Source organism: Aedes aegypti, chromosome 2, assembly GCF_002204515.2.
Source record: "Aedes aegypti strain LVP_AGWG chromosome 2, AaegL5.0 Primary Assembly, whole genome shotgun sequence".
Taxonomy (NCBI): Eukaryota; Metazoa; Arthropoda; class Insecta; order Diptera; family Culicidae; genus Aedes; species Aedes aegypti.
This window is the reverse complement of record NC_035108.1, coordinates 131,800,731-131,819,831: the sequence shown is the minus strand read 5'-3', so window position 1 is coordinate 131,819,831 and position 19,101 is coordinate 131,800,731. Positions and strand designations below refer to the sequence as shown.

The 19,101-nt window shown below is 40.3% G+C and overlaps 1 protein-coding gene across 18 annotated transcripts in view; it reads right to left on the bottom strand.

The window, feature by feature from the left end:
• The window catches only part of LOC5566822 (matrix metalloproteinase-14), a 127,583-nt gene that overhangs the window by 88,050 nt on the left and 20,432 nt on the right, over positions 1-19,101 (bottom strand). Inside the window, exon 1 of one of the 18 annotated variants that reach the window (XM_021842399.1) lies at positions 9,455-9,531. The exons of 16 other annotated variants lie outside the window; for them this stretch is intronic. The gene's annotated coding sequence lies outside the window, so the exon portion shown is untranslated. Of the gene's footprint in view, positions 1-9,135; positions 9,427-9,454; positions 9,532-19,101 lie in introns of those variants that run through there. One more of the 18 variants, XM_021842400.1, reaches the window with a different exon arrangement.

Sequence of the window (19,101 nt, the reverse complement as noted above, 5' to 3'; positions counted from 1 at the left end):
TGTCCGGAATTGGAGCCCAATGTTTTTGAATCCGGATATTGTATTGGAATTATATGTTTCGATGCCGTAAGTACACAATTTTCAACTACTTACTTATTTGGCTTTACATCAATTATCTTGATAAAGCCTCGCCAACAATATTTCGCCAATTCCCTCGGTTCATGGCCGCTTCTCTCCATCCTCGACTGTGACCCACGCTCTCCAGGTCCTGGTGTACCTGATCAATCCACCTAGCTCGCTGCGCCCCACGCCTTCTTGTTCCGACCGGATTCGTGGCGAACACCATCTTTACAGGGTTGTTGTCCGGCATTCTTGCAACATGCCCTGCCCAGCGTATCCTTCCAGCTTTAGCTACCTTCACGATACTGGGTTCGCCGTAGAGTTGAGCGAGCTCGTGGTTCATCCTTCGCCGCCACACGCCGTTCTCCTGCACGCCGCCGAAGATCGTCCTTAGCACTCGGCGTTCGAAAACCCCAAGAGCTTGCAAGTCCTCCTCGAGCATAGTCCACGCCTCATGCCCATAGAGGACTACCGGTCTTATGAGCGTTTTGTACATCGTGCATTTGGTGCGGGGGTGAATCTTTCTTGACCGCAGTTTCTTCTGGAGCCCATAGTAGGCACGACTTCCGCTGATGATGCGCCTTCGTATTTCCCGACTAACATTGTTGTCAGCCGTCAACAAGGATCCGAGGTAGACGAACTCGTCCACCACCTCGAAGGTATCCCCGTCTATCGTAACACTGCTTCCTAGGCGGGTCCTGTCGCGCTCAGTTCCGCCAACCAGCATGTACTTTGTTTTCGACGCATTCACCATTAGCCCGACTCTTGTTGCTTCGCGTTTCAGGCGGGTGAACAAATCTGCCACCGTTTCAAATTTTCTCCCAATAATATCCATGTCGTCCGCGAAGCAAACAAATTGTCCGGATCTCGTGAAAATCGTGCCTCGACTGTTAAGTCCGGCTCTCCGCATGACACCTTCAAGCGCAATATTGAACAACAGGCACGAAAGTCCATCGCCCTGTCGTAGTCCCCGCCGAGACTCGAACGAACTGGAGTGTTCGCCCGAGATCTTCACGCAGTTTTGCACACCGTCCATCGTTGCTCTGATCAATCTTGTGAGCTTCCCGGGAAAGCTGTTCTCGTCCATGATTTTCCATAGCTCTATGCGGTCGATACTATCGTATGCCGCCTTGAAATCGATGAACAAATGGTGCGTAGGGACCTGGTACTCACGGCATTTCTGGAGGATTTGCCGCACGGAAAAGATCTGGTCCGTTGTCGAGCGGCCGTCGATGAAACCTGCTTGATAACTTCCCACGAACTCGTTTGCTATAGGTGATAGACGACGGAAGAGAATCTGGGATAGCACTTTATAGGCGGCGTTTAGGATGGTGATTGCACGATAATTTTCACACTCCAGTTTGTCGCCCTTTTTGTAGATAGGGCATATAACGCCTTGCTTCCACTCCTCCGGTAGCTGTTCCGTTTCCCAGATTCTGACTATCAGCCGATGCAGACAAGCGGCCAACCTGTCCGGGCCCATCTTGATGAGTTCGGCTCCGATACCATCCTTGCCAGCGGCTTTGTTGTTCTTGAGCTGTTGAATGGCATCCTTAACTTCCCCCATCGTGGGAGCTGGTTGATTTCCGCTATCCGCTGTGCTGACGTAGCCATCGCCTTCGCTGTCCTGACCTTCTGTGCCTGTGTTCTCTGCGCCATTCAGGTGTTCATCGTAGTGCTGCTTCCACCTTTCGATCACCTCGCGTCCGTCCGTCAAGATGCTCCCATCCTTATCCCGGCACATCTCAGCTCGCGGCACGAAGCCTTTGCGGGATGTGTTGAGCTTCTGATAGAACTTCCGCGTTTCTTGAGAACGGTACAGCAACTCCATCTCTTGGCATTCCACCTCTTCCAGGCGGCGCTTTTTGTCCCGGAATAGGCGGGTTTGCTGTTTCCGCTTCAGTCTGTATCGTTCCACGTTTTGCCGCGTACCATGCTGCAGCATTGCAGCCCGCGCTGCATTCTTCTCCTCTAAAACCTCTTGGCACTCCTCGTCGAACCAATCGTTTCTTGAGCTCCGTTCCACATATCCGACAACGCTTTCGGCAGCGTCGTTAATGGCTGCTTTGACTGTCCTCCAGCAGTCCTCAAGAGGGGCCCTATCGAGCTCGCCCTCATCCGGCAACGCTGCCTCAAGATGCTGCGCGTACGCATTGGCGACATCCGGTTGTTTCAGCCGCTCGAGATTGTACCGGGGCGGGCGTCGGTACCGTACATTGTTGATGACGGATAGTTTTGGGCGCAGTTTCACCATCACCAGGTAGTGGTCGGAGTCAATGTTGGCGCCACGATAGGTTCTGACGTCGGTTATGTCGGAGAAGTGCCGTCCATCGATCAAAACGTGGTCGATTTGCGATTCTGTCTGCTGAGGTGATCTCCAGGTGTACCGATACGGGAGGCTGTGCTGGAAATAGGTGCTACGAATGGCCATGTTCTTGGAGGCGGCAAAATCTATCAGTCGTAGGCCGTTCTCGTTCGTCAGCCGGTGGGCGCTGAACTTTCCAATCGTCGGTCTGAACTCCTCCTCCTGGCCAACCTGAGCATTCAAATCTCCTATGATGATCTTGACGTCGTGGCTTGGGCAGCGGTCGTACTCGCGTTCGAGCTGCGCGTAAAATGCGTCCTTGTCATCATCAGTGCTTCCGGAGTGTGGGCTATGCACGTTGATTATGCTGAAGTTAAAGAATCGGCCTTTGATTCTTAACTTGCACATTCGTTCATTAATCGGCCACCACCCGATCACGCGCCTTTGCATGTCACCCATCACTATAAAAGCTGTTCCCAGCTCGCGTGTGTTGCCGCAGCTCTGGTAGATGGTATGATTACCTCTAAACGTTCGCACCAATGCTCCTGTCCAGCACACCTCCTGCAGCGCTACGATGTCGAAACCGCGGGTCTTCAGTACATCGGAGAGTATGCGAGTACTTCCAATGAAGTTGAGAGATTTGCAGTTCCACGTACCGAGTTTCCAATCGCTAGTCCATTTTCGTCGCTGTGGTCTTTGCCGATTGTTCCGGTCCGTATTCTCTCGTTGACGTTCCTGTGCTGATGTGTTTTTACGGCTGGCTCGCAGGGCCTGACACCAACCCCCTAGATTTCCGGAGGACCATTCCCCCTAAATGTTCGGAGGGCCATAGTGCGCAGTTTAGCTTAGAGTCCTTCTCTGGCACTCGGACGATGATCAGCCGCCCCTGACATGGGGAACAGACGCTGTTGTGAGCCGCTCCTAACGTGGAGTACAGACACTCAAGGTTTGCAGAAGCAAAAGCAAAAGCAAACCCCCCCTTCCCTGTCAGCATACGACCAAAGTTCCCACCGGGGGTTGGTTACCCGATCTTCCCCAAGGTTACTCGTACCCCGGCCAGTACCACGAGGAGGTAGGGATAGGAGTTGCTGGGCAAGAGGCTAAGGACCGCACAATTTTCAAATAAAACTGGAATAATACTTTGAACATCATCAACACATGAGTGATATGTAATAACAACAATACTGTGCGTCGTTCATTGAACCAATCAGTGATGATTGCAGTTTAAACCACCAACATGTCTGTCCAAACAACTAAATCACAAACATTGCTTACACAATATGTGTTCATTACTATTCAAAAAGAAACCCATTTGGCAGAACTACACTTTTTATAACGGGAAAGTGGGTCAAAATGACCCCCAATATTTTTGTGTCGGAAAACATACAAAATCACAAGAACTACTGTAACGTTTAAAAGGATTGTACTGAAAAATATGTTATTTTTTGTATAAACACACAATTTTCCGTGGAAAAATGCAATTTTTAACAATCTTCGTCTCTCTTTCACTCTTTCGAGAAATTTGCAAACATCAAGGCTAGTAAAAGTCAAAATTCCATTCAAGATATAAAAAGTACAGTGCCTCATAGCAGCCATATGTGCAGTCAGTCTAAACTAAGCTAAACTCACTTATTTATAAATTGATCTTTAGCAAACATACCATCATACACACATACATATGACCCTTCCAATCAAACCCATCAAACATTATCCAAATTAAAGAATGCGGTAGTTGATTCCCATCCAAACAGCGTGAGAAGAAACAACGCTTACTACTGAACTGTCGAAGCTGCTAACGAAAACATTGGTGCAATGACTTATTGTTATCCACATAATCACTTTTGCAAGAAAGTGACATTTCTTCCAGATTTGGCAGTGGCAACACGGTATGATATAATCGGTATTACAACTACCGACTAGAGGCCTACATACGCTGCTCATACCGCCCGGATTTTGATTCACCACGGTACACCGCGAATGAAAGCCCTTGAGTTGCCCTACAAAACTTCAACCTAGTTCGGTTGACCAAAACTAAGTCGATTTGAAAAAAAAAACTAATTTTGCAAAATAACAGGTTTTTCTCGATTTGAAACATGTTTTTTATCCAAAATGATCATTTTAAAGTTCATATAACGTAAAGTAAACTTGCCGAATTTCATACAAATTCGGGCATTTTTACTATCGCTATTCTTCTTCTTCTTTCTGGCGTTACGTCCCAACTGGGACAAAAACTGCTTCTCAGCTTAGTGTTCTTATGAGCACTTCCACAGTTATTAACTGAGAGCTTACTATGCCAATTGACCATTTTTGCATATGTATATCGTGTGGCAGGTACGAAGATACTCTATGCCCTGGGATGTCGAGAAAGTTTCCAACCCGAAAAGATCCTCGACCGGTGGGATTCGAACCCACGACCCTCAGCTTGGTCTTGCTGAATAGCTGCACGTTTACCGCTACGGCTATCTGGGACCCTACTATCGCTATTATAGTAGTTTAATTAATTTTGTATATTTTATATATTATATCATTAGTGGTTATTTTGTACCACTGCTCCCTAATATAAAATTCTGAAATTTTGCGAAATATCTTTTTCTATATAGGAAAAAACTCCTGTAAATTTCAGCTCGATCGGAGAACATCAATACAACCTCTCTAGACAAGGCGGTTGCGGTACTCGCAAAATGGCTCAAGTTCAAACACTACCCCGAAAAAAAAATTTTTTTCGGAAATTTTTGAAACGGCATATCTCGATTACACCTCAAATGAAAGCCCAAAAGTTACCCTACAAAACGGCATATTTAGTTTTTTGACCTAGTTCGGTTGGTAAGAAAAAAATCGATTCGAAAATCACTAAATTTTTTATGAAAAACTCATTTTTCTCGATTTGAAGTACTTTCAAAATCCATATACCATGCTTATCTCAAATTTTATATAACGTAGAGTAATCAAGCCAAATTTCAACATAATCCGTGCCCTTTTACTATAGTTATATCAGTTTTTGTGATTTTGCATGTTAAGTGACATGAAATCATTGGGGGTCATTCTGTCCCACTTCCCCCTAATATAAAAATCTAATATTTTGCAAAACATCATCTTTTATATAGAAGAACAATCCCTGAAAATTTCAGCCTGATCGGAGAACATCAATACAACTTCCCTTGGAAAGGGGGTTGCGGTTCTCGCGAACTGGCTCTTAACATATGCGGTAGGCCGTCCCTTATTTTTCGAAAATTCGAAATGTTACAAGTTCGTCATTGTAAAATGCTCGTTTTGGTATGAAAAAAATCAGGTAAAAATTTGAAGTCCGTACGTGGACGCTAAGTGGTCACCCGACGACCCTAAAGGTATTAGGCGTAGATGACCCCGTGCGCAGAATCGAGCTCGCTGCTTCAGTGCACGCAGCACACAGTGCTTCGAACGTATGGCACTTGGGGACAAAAGTCATATCGGGATGTTTTATACGGTTTTGCCCAACGATGTTGAGGAGGATCTCGTTATACACAAAAAAAAAATCATTATTGGCTTAAATGACACATATTACATCAGTAATGGCATGGATGGCTTATACCTCAAATTTTACATTTGACACCATAAAACAGTGCTCGCTTGGAAGAAATGTTCAAAATAAAAATGCATGAAAAAGTACTTGAGTCGTTCGTATGAACGATGAATGTGACATACGTAACCATAAAAGTGTCTCAATAACCAACTTTTTATAAAAATATTGTAGTATGGATTATTCCAATAAATAAAATGAAATCCAATAAAAAAGGTTGAATAAAGTTTCTTTTTAGTAGCAACACAATTCATTTACGAGCTATTAATCATCCGAGAACTGAATTATTGCTACAAAAGAAAATTGAAATGTCGTTTGACCAAAGGGTTTTATTTTCTTTTATTTCGATCATTTTCAACGGAACGTCGCAATGGTTCCGGTCAGCAAAATTTCATTAGATTTTCCTGCTTCCGAAAATGTTTGTTTGTACATGCTGTGTCCTGAACATCCATCGAAGCCCCACTTGTAAACCAGTTTTACAGCAGTAGAAGATTCCAACGAGATATCCTTCATGATACTGGATGCAGTACAATTCATGAGCTGTTGTAGATCGACTGTAGCAGCTGTTTCTGATGCAGAAATCGGTTTCGGAATTATTTTTTGTTTCTCTTGCTTTAGCGCATAATGGCAAGGAAGCAAGTTCGGATGTAATTCGTTCAAAGTGGTTCGAAGCAAAATGTAATTTCGTTCCGACAGATCTAAATCAATGTTCAAAGCTAATGCCTGTGCTGCAGTCATGACCGGTACTTGATCTCCAGTCGAAGTATTTAATAAATTGTCAGCGAATGCGAGCACTTGGTTGATAAGATCTGCAACACGTCCCTTTTTAGTTTTTTCTTGAACATTCATTGAAAGGTTTGTGAGAACCCATGCCAGCCTTTGCAGCCGAGCTGGAAATATCTGCATCGTCAGTTTCTTGATTGTGCGGAAGCTGAAATGGTTTTGCTGACCAGTCGGAGTTTTGCTTCACGAAAATTTTTTATGATATTCCACATTTAGCCCACTTTCGGTTTATTTTGCAACAATAAAATTTGCAAAACGTCTTTAGCTCGTTCTCAAATATCTTGGAGAAAGAATCAGTGCCATAACAACTATACATGAAATTCAGAACATGATTTTTTCCGATTGGGTGGAGGGGCACCAAACTACTGCTCGAAACAATCTTTATTGATGGTTGTGGCAGCATATACTTAAAATCAAAAGATGACATACAATTGGCAAACATATGCAGCTGGAATCACTTCCAGAATTTGAAAAATACCTCTAATTTTATTTTTAAGTGGATTTCAGAAAGGTACTTTGAGGTACTTTTTTGTATGGGCAAAAAGAAGATAAGTGTATTAATTTTCTTCTGTATTAAAAAGCATGTAGCTCAGATGCATCTTTTTCAACAATTGTTAAAATATATCACATAAAATTGAATGGAATGACTCCTACTTACTTGTTTCAATACGGTTCATAACGATTTTCATTTTGAAAATATAATAAGGTTAGGAATGAAGCGAATTGTAGAGGGACAGGATTGACACGAAAACAATGAATAATATAGAACGATGAAACAACTTGTCAACACGTGGTGTTTTGGTTTGTTTTGAAAACTGTAAGAATTTTCTAATATCTGTACTACACGCTCAAAATATATGTTAACATCATGGCCTACTTGATTCGGTCGAATATGAAAGTTGATTTTTTGACTTTTGTCCAAGGGACGAAGCACTGTGCAGCATGAGTACGAAAAGCCACCAGTAACAGATTGTCCTGCGCGCGTTAATAATCAGCATAGAAGTTTTATTTGGGATGATTCAAATATTACGTAACGCAAAATTTGCCAATTTTAGACCCACTCCCTCTCCCACGTAACTGCTTTTGTATGAACATTTTTGTATGGACCGTAACACTACGGAAGACCCCCTCCCTCCCCCTGTTGCGTAACGTAATATTTGAACGATCCCTTTGTAGTTATGAATTTTATGTCAGCGTGCAGTGTTATGAAGATATTCGCAGTATAAAATATGATTTTACTTAAAAATTCAATGCTGATTATCAATTTGTTACTGGTGGCTTTTCGTACTCATGTTGCGTACACTAGAGCAGCGAGCTCCATTTGGCGCACGGGGGTCATCTACACCTAATACCTTTAGGGTCGTTGGGGGACCACTTAGCGTCCACGTATGGACTTCAAATTTTTACCTGATTTTTTTCTTATCAAAATGACGAACTTATAACATTTCACATTTTCTAAAAATAAGGGACGGCCTAATATGCGGTTCCAACGAGAAGTGATTTAAAGAGCAGTCAACAATGCGGAGCGTTCTCTCGGTCGCCTGATTGTGGAACGTGGCTGAGATTATGTTGTTTTATTTTTCTTGCAGATCAAACTGAAATTTAGTTGAAAGGGAAATTATTGGTTGACTGATGATCAGATTTGCTTCAGCTGTTGGCTAACGCTTGTAATTTTAAAATGCTATTTGAAAGTGTACTTCGAAGCAAAAAATTCAAAGCATTGGTACAATTTTTTTAAACGGCTTGAGCGGCGCACCAGCCAACGCTCCGCGGAGCACGATATGAAAACCGCTGCATTATTGCATTAGAATCTTAAGAAGTCGGAAAATATGTTTCTTAAGTAATATCGAGGCATTAGTCAAAACGTGCTTGTAATTGACAAATAAAGTAGCTTCACCAATATTTGCTAAAATACACTTTTTGATATGTTTTTTGAAGAATCAGGAGACTCTATTGATTTCATTAGCGCCATTTTAATATGTTTAGCCTGAAAAATCATAGAAATGCTTACTTTTCCGTAGAAAATTTTAAAACTCTTCAAAACAAGTGGTACTTAAAATTAGATATATTCGCTAGCATCTGAGAAAAAACGATGTTTGAACGTCACTACCTGAAATAAACTATTAAAGAAGAAAAAATAATTTTCTTGAAATCTTTCATGTTTACAATAATTTGCAACATTGTGTAACATTGTTTTGCGCTATTTTTTTTTTTTTTTTTTTTTTTTTTGAATAAAAAACGCACTTTGATCAGACTATAAAATAATTCAAGTACATCTAAACACATCTCAAGTTACTAATTTATTCCACTTAATTTCGTTCCGTAAACCAATGTGCTCTAACTTAATTTTTGCGTGACAACCGCACACAGATTGAGCCCAATAATCAAACAACCTGACAAAGTGCAATTCAAACCATGTCAAACTATTTACCTATCTACGTTAAATCGACAATCAAACGAACGACTCTGGATATAGTCTCAATTCAGCATTGAACAAACAGCGCCGCGCGCAACTCAGTTTTCCTCGGTTCCAGTACTGCACACAGGTGGAAACCGCTTTTTTACATCATCACTGTCCGATTACCTCCTCTGGACGCTGCCTATTGCCACTAGGCCTGTTGCCTAGCTAGAGTTTCCACTTCTGCACTTAATTCTGACCTTCAATGGCAATTTCGTCGGGCTGACATGTTGGGAAAGATTCCCCCGTTTTTTTTTTAGCTATTTTATGTGTTCTGAACGGTTTCGAATACCTGAAGGTTCCAAAACGACGACGACGACTCTCGACAATTTGTTGTGCAATTCTGGTGGAGTAGACTGAGACTGACTCAAGAGAGGGTTTGCAAACTCGACCATCATTGCGTGTACGATAAGACAGTAAATAGACCGATAAGATAGTAACTACGCTTTGTGACACTCGGTTTGGGGTGTATGTGCAGCTAAAAAGATCGCTCACGGTGTGTGTACAGCAAAGGTTCGTTTAAAAAAATAGGTATCGCCAAATCTTTTGTTATTTCACAATATACGGCTTTGGATTCCATTTGGCATGTTCCTCAAAATAAAAACAAATCACCGAAAAAGCTTGAAACCGTAGTAAAAGATTTAGCGAGGCCCCTTTTTTTTTGTAACAATGTCGTACCACCAGACACACCGTGCCCTGAGTGTGTTTTGTGTTTGTTATGATCCTCGGTCTAATTGTCGTCATTGATAATAGGTATATTTCGGAATTTAGGTTGGGTCCGACAATTTCGTCCCAGTTCACGGCACCTTTTGTTGTAGATGCAAAACAGTTGAACTTGTAAAACTAACCTTCGGGAATTCCCTCTCAAAAACACTTCAGTTTCTCAATGGCTGAGCAAGGCTCAAGCAACCTGAGTCACGTCCGAAGAATCGTTTATTGCTTTCCTGGTTCCGTAGAACATGGATATCTTATCAGATTCCAGAGTCAGAGTCGACACCACCCGCAGTAATTGCCGTACAAAGTGGTGTTTGTACTAGTAAGTATTAAAATGGTAACCTACGATCACAAGTCACATTACTCACCAGCTATTTACGGGAAAATGGGAGGGGTAACAGAAAAGGGAAAATTCCGACCTTCCGGTTATTACGGCAATACATGATCGTTCGATAATCGCAGTCCAGCCATCAATGATGCACTATTTAAGTGGAGTAATTGAGCGGTACCTGATGGTTTTCTACCAGCGACAGCATCCATCGTAAGCCCCGACTATTGGTGATTTAGCATTCAAACGTAATTAGAGCGTCATAGCCACTGACATGTGGATAAATGCGGTGGATACCTACATCAAGTTCAATTACAACGCGCTGGAGCGGGATAGGCGAAGGTCAATTTTGTTGTCATGTTTACAGCATTATAGAGGAATATTTGGAGAAGTTTATGTTTCATAAACAATACATTGGCCTTAAAAACATGATCATAATTTCGATGACTATCATCAAATAATTGATTCTGAACATATCAGGTTTCCAACCAAGCTGAGTGTCGTGGGTTCAAATCCCATCGTTCTATGATCTTTGCGTAAAAGAAATTTTCACAACTTTCCAGGACATGGAGTATAGCTTCGTATCTGTCATACAATATACACATGCAAAAATGATCCATTGGCAAAATGTGTCCAGAAAGACGATTTACTTTCACTACAATAAACGGTTCAGAGATGTATTATCACTGGGGAGAGTATTGCTATCTCAAAATCTAAAAGTGTTTTATACGTGAGTTGTGGACAGTTGTGATAATGAAAACAAAGAGCCTTATCAAGAAATTATGAATCAACTGAGCATATTTGGCACAGTCAGAACTTGTGGAAAAATGTTTCTTATCTGCCGTTCTAATAATAGATACTATTGAAAGCTCGCTTTAATCTCCATCTCTCTCCCACTCAATTGGATGCTTTTAGATTGTTGATTCCCGTGCTAGGAATTTCATGCCTTTTTACTCTACTTCATGAACAAACTGTCACCCGATTCAGAGCTCTTACTTCACTTCCCCCACAGCACCGGGAGACAGAGGCATTTCATTCGACCTCGCCGAGCGTTGTCTCAGCTGCTCGATATTAGACTTACAGCGTGCCGCGTTTCGTTTGCAATCTAATTTGTATACCCACAGCCATGCACAAATCGACGGATCGGTAGCACTTTTTATAGACATTTTTCCCACCGCCTACGGTATTTAATATGCAAGGGGTTGTATAACTGACGGAATATCAACCCGATAAATTACCACCCCATTTTTTGAGCTTCAATGGCATGACTGGCAGCGGAACAGTCACCACGGTGTGTCTAAAACCGTTATTATTGAAAAATCATCATAAATTTGGCACCCATAATTCGAAAGATATTGTATCCTCTCCGGAAATTTGAAAATGTTCCATCAAGAGAAGCAAAAGTCACAGTAGTTTCAAGCTTTACAAGGATATTTGAAATTTTGAAAAAAAAATCTGGATTTTAAATCATTTTTCAAAGCAAAATATTAGACTTAACAAATGACTGTATATGGTACCGTAATTTCGGGTGAAATTGATCATTTTTCACGGTTTTTCTTGTCCGTTTTCTATAATGTTGACAATGCCAGACCATTGAATGCAGGAAAACAAGTACGAAGGTGAGTTTCATTGACTCATGTACCGAAATTTTCTTACAAATGTCATTTTAGTGCAGATAGTCTTGCCACGGTACCATCAGCGACATCTGTTTCAATAAATCAATCAGAAGATGAGTGCATCCAGAAGGTCAACATCGAACGCTTCAACGAAGGGATAGCTGGAATAAAAGTGACTCCGATTAAATGGACGAAGATGGGTTACGTCAATTATCCCGAGAAAAAATACCGTGAAATCAACGAAGCTGTATGAAGAAACCTCTTCAAATTAGGACCTGAGGATGTGGAAAATACAGACTACGATGAGGTAATTATGAATATGAAGGAAAGGTTCTCGAATCACGACAAGGAAAGAAAAATTATTGATTTTGTCGATGCTGCCAAGCTCGTGGTCTATTCAAGACGCCATTGATGAGTTCAAAACCAATAGAAATACAGCAAAAGAGGCAAAACAATTCAAAAATAATTGTCTTGCAACCAAAAATGCTAGGTCGAGTACTTCATTAACAGATGAGACAAAAGAAAAAATAATTCAAAATTTTGAAGACGATGAAGTAAGTAGAGCTATGCCTGGCCAAAAAGATTATGTATCTGTAAAAAAAGATGGAAAGCGTCAAGCAATCCAAAAACGATTAATGATGACTACTTTGAAAGAAGCGTATACACGCTTCAAGGAAATTAACGAAAATATTAAGGTAGGTTTTTCCTCATTTGCAAGCCTTCGTCCAAGGCAATGCAAGCTTCTATCCAATTCAGGAACACATAATGTTTGTGTGTGCACAACACACGAAAATATTAACCTAATCTTACATAGTTTGAAAAGAATCAATTTATCAAAGGATATTAATATGTTAACTGGTAGTCTTTTGTGTGAAAATACAACATCAAATTGCTATCTACGATCTTGTTCGGATTGTCCAGATTCTTCATCATTGGAAAATACTTTATTCGCTGAGTTTGAAGAAAATTATATTGATCAGTTATCATTTGAGCAATGGGTGACCACGGATAGGTGTGACCTAGAAACTATTGTAAAACCTGTAGATGAGTTTGTGTCATTTTTTTGCTTGAAATTAGAAAGTTTAATTCCTCACGACTTTATTAAAACAGAGCAATCCCGCTTTTTAAAAAATACGAAAAATACATTACAAGATGGTGAATTTTTAGTCATTTGTGATTTTTCTGAAAACTATAGCTTTGTATTGCAAAATGAAGTGCAGTCCCATCACTGGAACGTACAACAAGCTACAATACATCCATTCGTTATTTATTTCAATGGAAGTACGCAAATTGAACATTTTAGTTTTGTTGTAATTTCCGAAGATTTAAGACACGACTCAGTATCTGTAAATTTATTCATTGCCAAAATGATTAACTTTTTACGCGTTGATAAGGATAAAGAAATCAGAAAGATATATTTCATGTCTGATGGAGCAGCATCGCAGTACAAAAACCGTAAGAATTTTTCGAGCCTATGTCAATTTAAATCAAAGTACGGAATTGATGCAGAATGGCATTTCTTTGCTACGTCACATGGCAAAGGTCCTTGTGATGCTATTGGAGGAACCATAAAGCGCATGGCCACAAGAGCAAGTTTAGCCATAAAACGTGAGCATCCAATTAAAACTGCAAAAGAACTATTTGATTGGGCGAATCGCAGAAAAGAAGAAGATTTAACCAGGGTTCTGAATTTTCGTATCAATGATGCGAAATCTACGATTTTTCGCACGTAAGGAGAATGCTTTTTTCGCTTCCTCGCGTGAACATCTTTTATCGCTCACACTAATTTTCCCTGGAGCTACGATGGAGGATAACCGAAAATCACTCCACTCTGTGGATAATTTGATTATCACTCCATCATATTTTCGCTCACCAACTGCTCCCGAGAATTATCACTATGTGGATAAACAAAAACTAGTGCCGGCGACGGGATTCGAACCTAGAACATTGCTAAAAACAACCGCGATGCGTGCACGCTAACCATGCTACCACACCAACTTGACGAAAGAAGTGGTTAATTTGGTGCATTAAAGCAACTGCTGCTCGTGGCGATGGATACAGGAAAAATTCTCCATGGATCGGAGAAAGAGAAAACAAACTTCTCACAGCTGCGGAAATGTGCAATTATCTATTTTCGCTTTGTTTTGTGGACGGATAAAATCGCAAGGCAGCTGATCGCTGAAAATTGTTGTGAGGGATAAATCCATTATCGTGAGAGTGAGTGAGAATTCGGAAGCCTGGATTTAACAAAATTATCATTTTGTTTTACTACTACTGAAGAGTATGAATTAACGGCATCAGAGCTCAGCGAGCAATATAATAACGCGAAAACGATCCAAGGAACCCAACAATTTCACTGTTTCATTCCATTGTCAGAAAATAAAATTAAAGCAAAACTATACTCGAACTGTACTGATAATGATGCAAAAGTGTTCGATATTGTAAAAAAATTGAATAACAATAAATAAATAAATAAGTATTAATAAAATGTTTTCATGATCTCATAACGCATACCCAAATCCAAAACTTTTAAAGTTTATATATAACATTTAGAAACTCATCGATCATACTCTAAAAAAAATATCCTGGTAAATTTTTTTTTTTTTTCATGTAATCTGTTAATTCATTTTAATTTATACATATATACATATACATATAATATTTATGCATATACATAATATTTATACATATAATATACATAATACTAATGAATACATGAAAACGACTTGTTTAATTCACGCAAGGCCCTTAACAATAAAATCAGCAACAAACTGCGGTTCCCGTAATAATTTACACCGAAAAAATTTTTTTTTTCTACTAAATGTGAAAATTGTGACATGTTTGAAATGTCATAACTTTTTTGTTTATTGGTTTACCATCACCAAATTTTTATGGTAGATAGCTAATATAATGGACCGTTTTCCCTCAAAAAATTACGTTGGTATTCCGATAGAGTTTTGAGATATTTGAGTTTTTGTGTCAAAAATTATGTTTTTTAATGCAAAATGTTTTTACTGTGTGTATTTTTTTTTGGAATCTTTATTTAGTTGTCTAACTTTGTTTCTTTAGTTGTCTAGCAATCGAACGAACCGTTTTTGCTGTGCAGCTTTTTGAATATTTTTGAACCATTTTCACATACACCCTTTTGAAAAGTTAGTCGTGACTCAACTTGAAGATTTGATATCGGAAAATGACGATTTAGATGGAACTGGAAAACTGTGCAAAGTTTCAGCTCAATAGAAAAAAAATGAATTAAAAAATTTACCAAATTTTGGTGCTGTTGCTTGGAATCACTCATATCTAACAGAAATTTAATTATTTTCACCAGATGACCAAATTGGTACGAGTTTTGGTTATGGAATCTGGTTTGGGGATATATCTCAAGCATCCTCACAAACTTTCAGGTTTATACCATGTTCATATCATTGTTTAGAACTAGAAGTTTATGAATGTTTGTCAATATTGCACCGCACATGATTTTGGAATTTTACATTATTTTCATAGAAATAAACATTTTTTAACGCAAAAAACTTAACAACACACAATTCAACCATAGTTACAACAAACAACGTTCATTCATTGCAGGTAAAATTGATATTTGTGCTCCATTAGGAAGAAATAAAATCGAGTGACACGGTAATCAATTTCACCCTACTGATCAGTTTCACCCGAATTCACGTACTTGAGCTTGATTGGCCACCCGTGGTTGCTACTCCAGTATCGCCAGATCAGCTGCACTTACACAAGGAACCACCCAAATGATTAAAATGTCTCAAATAAACAAACAAACAAACAAACCCAAATGACTGCTTGGGACTAACAGACACCCTCAATGTATACATGCTGGTGATCTTCTATATTTAGGCAACAATGGCGCCTGCCATCAATAACAATAATCCTCACAAAAGGCTTTTCCCAGAATAAAGACTAAATCAGATACCAGAGTAATACACATGTTGCAACAGAGGCTAAACAACTGTTATATTGTTACATGTTTGTGACTAGATATGTGTATGCAGCAGTTCATATGCCTTATTTCTATCAAGAGTGTTCCCGATTAGTGGATTATAATAAAATTGTATCAGGGGCCCAGAAAGCCCTAGCGGTAAACGCGCAGCTATTCAGCATGACCATGGTCGTGGGTTTGAATCCCGCTGGTCAAGGATCTTTTCGTAAAGGAAATTTTCTCGATTCCCAGGGCATAGAGTATCTTCGTACATGCCATGCGATATACAAATGCAAAAATGGTCAATCGGCAAAGAAAGCTCTCAGTTAATAGCTTTGGAAGTGCTCATAAGAACACTGAAAATCAGGCTGAGAAGCAGGCTTTGTCCCAGTTGGGACGTAACGCCAGAAAGAAGAAGAATAAAATTGTATCATAATTATATCAACAACAAATAATACCAGAGAATAACAAATTCGGTTTAGGTTTTGCTATAAATTAAATTCAAAGTTTTAATTCATAATATCAAGCGGATGGTAGAATAAGGACATAAGTCGCATGATCGATTTCTCTTCATCGATCCTCTCTTTTGTGAATGAAGGTGACAATATTTGGGTTTATTAGCATTTTTTACTTCAGACCGCTGCGCAGCGATGCAATTTAGCTTCAATATTTCACATGTTTTTTGCTATGTTAGAATAAGCGTTTTCAAAGACGTTTTTTTTTCCATTTTGACTCAAGAACTTGACGAAGAATCGCGATTTACCAATGGAAATTGTCTATTTTGATACTTTTGAGACATTTGTTTTGCATTAAACGTGACATAACAATACTCGAAAATGGCTACTTCTAGAGAAGTCATCATGATAACCATTATGGTTCAGAATAACTTCAAGATTGGCGCGGGAAGTGATTGGTACTGGTCAACGACGAAGACGAAACGACTGGTTCGATGAAGAGTGCCAGAGAGTGACAGACATGAAGAATGACGCCAGAATCCGTATGCTTGAGACCGGTACCCAACAGAACAGAGGGCGATACAGGGCAGCCAGAGCCGAAGAAAAGTGAATCCACCACAGAATGAAAAGGCAGCACGAAGAAAAAAAGCTCAAGATAGCATGAACTGGAACGATGTGCGGATATTTTAGGCAACGGTCAATGGCGCACGACATAATACCGTACCTATACCCACCATGTAAAATGATCGAAAAGGGAGTATGTTGACCGATAAAGCGATGGCTGCCAGGTGGAAGGAGCACTTTTAGCATTTGATGAACGGTGAAATTAAAAATGTAGCGAGAAACAGGATGAACATTGATGATGACGATCAAGCTGTGGACCCACTGATCATAGAAGAGGTTTAAAAGGCTATGAGCGAGCTGAAGAACAGTAAGGCTGCTGGGAATGACGAGATCCCGGCCAGGCTTCTCAAGAACGGAAATAAGCAGCTTTAATAGTAAATTCACCGAGTACTTCTAAAGGTATGAGAGAATGCAGAAATTCCAACCGGCTGGTTTGATGGCCTCATACGCCCATTGTACAAGAAAGAGCACAGACTGGAGTATTCCAATTAAAGAAGATAAAAAATACAATCATGTGCAAAATACAGTCGAGCATCCTGAGGCTGAGACCGTTCGATGAGTACTTCGTCGGCGCATACCAAGCTGGTTCTCGTGAGGGCCACTCGACATCGGACCAGATGTTTACCTTGTGAATGATCCTAGATAAATTCCGGGAGTATAACTTGCAGACCTACCATCTGTTTATTGATTTCAAAGCGGCGTATGGCTCAGTGAAAAGAAATGAGCTGCATAGCTAAAAATATGTTGTAAATTTCAATTTATTTTAATGTACATATTTGAAGCATCAAAACGAACTGAAATGTCAACGTCAACTCGATTATTTTTCAATCGAATGCACTTTAAATTTACACGATCATTAAACATTCTAGCATCTTTAGTTGAAAATTAAACGTGATGCTGTAACAATAGATGTTGGCGCAGGTTCGCGGTTTCCGTTGCAATTGCAACGGTGGCTAAAACGGTCACTTCCTGTAGCGTAGTCACAATACGCGGCGGGAGCGGCGCTACCGGCTACTTCACTATAAAAGCTCACGGAGTTGTCGCTAACTTCCGCAAGGAGTCTTTCTTCTACTCGAATGGAAACTATTCGCACTTGGAATTTCACTTTATTCACTTCAAATTCCCCAGTAGGTACTAGATGAGTTGATGTACTTTTACTTTACTCCTCTTCTTACGCTACATTGAAATCTAAATATTTTTATCTGTGGTTGCTGATAATGTCTGAACATGGTATTCCGGCTAAAGTAATAAGGCAAATACGTGCTTCGCTAGATGGTTTGAAATTAAGTGTTTGTATCGCAGACGAGATGTCAAGCTTGTTCGTGACGTTAAGCGGATGGAAACAGGGAGACGCACTTTCAAATGGATTACCTGCTTTGCTCTTGTTCACAGTTGATCAGCAGGAGTTTTCTCATTTTAATGTTGTATGGGGAAAGGCATCTAACTTCAAATATCTTGTGAACGGAAGCTTTAATCGAAAAAATATTTGGTAGGCGTGATAGCCATCGTCATAACGCACAACCGGTACCAAATATTTTTTCGAAAATAGTTCCCAATTTTGAGAAATAATTCATTAGATGCATTTCGCCATACAAATATTTTTCGCGTTACCTTTTAGCGATTTTTCGTGCACAGACACTAGCGCATGTGCGTTACGGTGTGGTGAGTAGCGAATCAGGGCATGCATGCAACCCATTGACTGTTCAACATTGCAATCGAGGGGGTTATTAGTAGATCTGGCGTGCAAAGAAACGGCACACGGTCGCACATGCTCCTGGCTTTGCGGACGATATCGATCTTTCTGGAATCTATCGCAGGTCAGCGAATGAGGGCTTCGTGCCTCTGAAGAGGGAGACAGCGAGGATAGGCCTGACCATGAATTCTACCAAATCGAAGAATATGGTTCCAGATAGAGATAGAGGAGGTTTGGTGGTGTAGGAGCTAAGGAATTATTTGATGGGGATGTGTTTGAAATTGTTGAAAAATTTGTGTACCTTGGAACTTTTGTGACATGTGACAACGACGTTTCCCACGAAGTGAAAAGACGTATTGCGACTGCATGTATGACCTTTTACGTAACCTTAGGTCCCTAAACTTGCAAACGGAAACAAAATTCGCCCTTTATAATACATTGATTCTTCCGGTTGCTCTCTACGCGAAGCGTGGACATTGAAAAAGTCAGACCGAAAGTCTTCGGTGTTTTCGAGCGTAAAGTGCCGACAAAAATCGTTGGGAAACTCGAAAATGGTGTGTGGC